This window comes from Arachis hypogaea, chromosome 20 (assembly GCF_003086295.3).
Source record: "Arachis hypogaea cultivar Tifrunner chromosome 20, arahy.Tifrunner.gnm2.J5K5, whole genome shotgun sequence".
NCBI lineage: Eukaryota > Viridiplantae > Streptophyta > Magnoliopsida > Fabales > Fabaceae > Arachis > Arachis hypogaea.
Window position 1 is genome coordinate 115,366,391 of NC_092055.1, and position 4,502 is coordinate 115,370,892.

A 4,502-nucleotide genomic window follows, 5' to 3' on the forward strand; every position below is an offset into this window, starting at 1 on the left:
TCTAAGATTCAAACTAAAACTAAAAACCATGCAAAAGTGAATGTGTGTTGAGTCTCTACTTGTCCTCTGGCTCTAGTCTGTGTTTCTGGGCCGAAAACTGGGTCCAAACTCAGCCCAAAATCGCCCCCAGCATCTTCTACGATTTCTGCACGTGGCGCACGTTACGCGTACGCGTCAGTCACGCGTACGCGTCAGGTACGCGCACGCGTCGCTATGAAAATCTCCAAATCACGTACACGCGTGAGCCATGCGTTTGCGTCGATCCTCGCTGGCCATCTCCTTAGTTTCTTGTGTTCCTTCCATTTTCGCAAGCTTCCTTTCCATCCTTTAAGCCATTCCTGCCCTATACAGCCTGAAAACACTTAACGCATAGATCACGGCATCGAATGGTATAAAGGAAAATTAAAATACATAATTTAAAGTCTTAGGAAGCAAGTTTTCAACCATAGAACAAAATTGGGAAGGAATTATAAAATCATGCAAATTGTATGAATAAGTGTGCAAAGACTTGATAAAAACCACTCAAATTAGCACAATATAAACCATAAAATAGTGGTTTATCAGGTATTTTAGTACTCGAAGGGCTGCCTCAAAATCCTTGTCAGTGGCATAGTCTAAGAATTAGCTCAATTTCCCTACTGCATAACTAATTTCTGGTCTGGTGTTGGTTAGATAAATCAATTTTCCAACCAATCTTCTATATTCAGTAGTCGATGTGGGTGGTATTCCTGAGGTATTCGCCAATTTTTTAGTGTAGTCTAGGAGTTGAGGCAGCTTTGGTGTCCATCAAGCCATATTCCTTGAGTAGGTCGAGGCAGTATTTCCTTTGACATAGCCGAATCCCCCTCTTGCATCAAGCAACCTCCAACCCTAAGAAGAACTTCAATTCCCTAATGTCCTTAATTCTGAACAAGTCATGGCGATGCTATTTTAAGACCTGAATTTCATTCATGTCATCCCCTGCTAGGAGGAGATCATCAACATATACCAAAACTGCAGTGAAGGCGAAACTAGAGGATTTGGTAAATAAGCTGTGGTTGTGTTTAGACTGAGCATAACCAGCCTTGAGAGTAGGGTGGAGATGAGTTTAGTGTTCCATTGCCTGCTCGCCTGTTTCAGTCCATAAAGCGAGCGATCCAATCGGCAAACCATGTTGGATGATGGAGGAGGAAGCCCGAGGTTAGCCGCATATAGACTTTCTCAGCTAAATTCCCATGTAAGAAGGTTGTATTGACGTCTAATTGGTGCACAAACCAGTTTTTGACAGCAGTTATAAACAGTACAATACGCAGTGTATTCATCTTTATGACTGGGATGAACGTTTCAAGGTAGTCAATGCCAGCTGTTTGGGTAAAGCCTTGAGCAACAAGCCACACCTTGTGCCTTTCTATGGAACCATCAGGTCTCAATTTCAACTTGAATACTCATTTACAACCCACTACTCTTTTGCCAGCAGGGAGTGACGTTAAGGTCCAGGTGTTATTCTCCTTCAAAGCAGCAAGTTCCACATTAATTTCTTCTTGCCAGTTTCGATCACAGACGGCATCAGCATAGCTCTTAGGTTCTTTGTATATGGGATGGTTCAAAGAAGAAATCTGTAACTGAAAGGAACACTCATGTAGTGGTATGCAAGGTGCTAACGTGTTTATAAATCTCGACTCAAAAAAAGGATTGATGATTGTTCAAAAAAATACTGTGTTTGTTCATGTATGAGTTCAAGATTCTGTCCTAAAAATCGCAAATAAGGTTGCTGTGAAATATGACATGGAGTTGAAGAACAATTGGTGTTTGCTGTTGAGATGAAGTTGTCATGCAGTAAAAATCAGTGAGGTAAAAAGGCCTTTTCTTTTCCCTAGATGATCTTTTCAGTGTTTGTGGTTGTGTGTTATGCATGGTATGAATGTCTCCAGTATCCTCTAATTGTGTAAAAATTTGAGGTAGTGTATCTGAGGTAGTGTGATGCATTTGGTGCCTATCTATACTGTGTGAAGCAAAATTTGTGTCCAAATCACGATTTGTGAAAACTGTTGGGGCATTATTCGAAATTGTGATGAAAGGAACATCAAAAACTTCAAAATATTGTACATGTGTGAGATGCAGAATTTTTATTTTCATTGATATAGGTAGTGTGCTAAGAAACGTTTGCAAAAGGAAATGTATTTTCATAGAAGAAGACTGATGGGGGAAAAATTGTCGGTAAAGAATTTCACAAAAATAATCGCGTTGCAAGTATAGATCTAAACCGACAATTAAACCTCAATCAAATTTAATTTGTTTGTCACTAAAGCAAATCCAATAAAAATAAACCGAAATATTAAACCTCGGGTTGTCTCTCAAGGAATTGCAGGGAAGTGTAGTTATTATTGGTTATGGGAAAGTATCTTTTTGAGTTTTTAAATGTTGAACAAGGAATTTAAATGACACAGAAATAAACTAACAATTAAGAAAAGTCCTAGTAAGGATTGATAATCGGAATTCCTATCCTGATTACCAATGTCAATTGTGATGGTAATTGTAAATTGCACTCACTTAGTTAACCTCTAACAAATGAAGGAAAGTCAAGTGAGAAAATCAACTTGAATTCACAAGTCCTAATCAAAGACTAGAGTTAGTGAAGCTCAAGCCAACTAGCAAGTTTCAATCACCAACCAACAAGAGACTTATGATGATTCAAGAGTCTCCAATCAATCAATTCAAGCTAAGAATATAAACATCTAACTTAAAACCCTCCCAAGCATTTTATCAAACACTTGGAAGGCACAACATAAAATCATAGAAAACTAACAAGGAATATTAAATCTAAACAACCAATTGCAAACATCAATAATAACAAACAAAGAAAGGAACAATAATTATGAAATACCTTAAATTGCATTAAAAGGGAAATTGAATCTAACATGAGAATTCATAAACTAAAGTGGCAACATAAAGTAATAAATAAGGGAAATAAATAAACTAGAATCCTAGAACAATTAAAAGTAGAAGAGAAACTAAATTGAAATAAGATAGAATTTAGAAATTGAAGAGAATTAAAACTAAGAAACCTAAAACCTAGAGAGAGGAGAGAGCCCCTCTCTCTAGAAACTACATCTAAAACCTAATTTTTGTGAATGAAGTGTTGTTTCTGAGTCCTCCACTCTGCAGCCTCTAATCTGTGTTTTCGAACTTGGAACTGGGCCAAAAACAGCCCAAAAATTGCCCCCAGTGTTTTCTGATACGTGTAACACGTGGCTCTGTCACGCGTACACGTCGCCCACGCGTACGTGTCACCCACATGTACGTGTCGCTGAACTTTTGCAAGGTCATGCGTACGCGTGATGCACGCGTGCGCGTCGCTTAACTGCATGGTAACTATGGCAAATTACATATCATTTTGAAGCCCGGATGTTAGCTTTCCAACGCAACTGGAACCACCTCATTCGGACCTTTGTAGCTCAAGTTATGGTCGATTCAGTATGAAGAGGTCAGGGTTGATAGCTTAGCAATTCCTTCAATTTCTTGTATTCCTTCTACTTTTGCATGCTTCCTTTCCATCCTCCAAGCCATTCCTGCCCTATAAACCCTAGAACCACTTAACACACATATCAAGGTATCGAATGGTAATAAGAGAGGATTAAAATTAGCAAATTTAGGGCCAAAGAAGCATGTTTTCAATCATAGCACAAAATTAGGAAGGAAAATGTAAAACATGCGAATTCAATGAATAAGTGTGAGAATAATGGATAAAATTCACTAAATTAAGCACAAGATAAACCGTAAAAAAGTGGTTTATCAATCTCCCCACACTTAAACATTAGCATGTCCTCATGCTAAACTCAAGAGAACCAAAAGAGTGAAGAGGAATGGTAGAAAGTATGAAACGCAACCTATCTATATGAATGTAACTAAATGTAAAAATACTTCTACCTACTTTGTTAAAAGTAAACAAATTCTCTAAGACAAATATAAACTGGATTCCACTAATTCAAATCACAAAATAAAGTACAAGTAAACTTGCAAGAAGAAAGCTCGTGAAAGCCAGGAACAAAGAATCGAGCATCGAACCCTCACCAGAAGTGTATACACTCTAATCACTCAAGTTTTTAATGTTTGATTGTCTCAATTCTCTACTAACCTTGATTTCTAAGGCTTGCTCTTCTTCTACCAATCAACAACTAATTTGATGCACAAATACACATATCAAGAGGTCTTTTAAGGGTTGTAATAGGGTTAGGATCAATGTAGGATTGTATTTGGTCAAGTGGACTAAAATCTGAATCTTTAATTAACTTAAATTTCCCACCTAACTTCAGACAATCCATGTAATCATAATACAAAATCTAACTACCCATTTATTATTTTTACCACATATTCATGCATCCTAATTTTGAGTATAGTACATATGCATTGCTATCACCATTTACTTTTGGGAATTTTGTCCCCTTTTTATTATTTGCTTTTTTTCTTTTCTTTTCTTTTCTTTTGTTTTCCTCAATGCATATGATTAAATTATTGAATGCAAT